The sequence below is a fragment of the Octopus sinensis genome, linkage group LG19 (genome assembly GCF_006345805.1).
Source record: "Octopus sinensis linkage group LG19, ASM634580v1, whole genome shotgun sequence".
NCBI classification, from domain to species: Eukaryota; Metazoa; Mollusca; class Cephalopoda; order Octopoda; family Octopodidae; genus Octopus; species Octopus sinensis.
In genome coordinates this window covers 13342888-13343337 of record NC_043015.1, presented here as the reverse complement: position 1 = coordinate 13343337, position 450 = coordinate 13342888, and positions in this window count along the sequence as shown.

Genomic DNA, 450 nt, shown 5'->3' with positions numbered 1-450 from the left:
CGTAAATTAAAGAATTGATGTTTTTTGGAATTAAAGTTTGGAAAATTTGGCTAATTTCAACCAATCAACAGACAACGAGGCATTAACAGCTTGTTACCATGACAACCGCACGTTGTGTTGTGTTTCACTCACATGTTCTGTTGATTCTTTACACCACGAGATTTACTTCACCCGCGTGTTTTGTTTTAATAAAAATTTATATTAATCAATTAGAATTTTATTGTAGATATTTTTCGCCATCTCTCTTAATATTTTACAAATTTTTCATATATTTATCATATATATTTTACATATATTTTGTGAAGTTTTTCTGTGTTTACATTCGTTGCAACGAATGCCTTTCAGTTTAAACCCAGGTCAGGCCAGAATGAGCCATTCTGTATTTTTATTGAAGCTGTAGGACAACATTGCTTTATGTGTCCTTCATTTTTAAAATGTTAGAGCATAGTG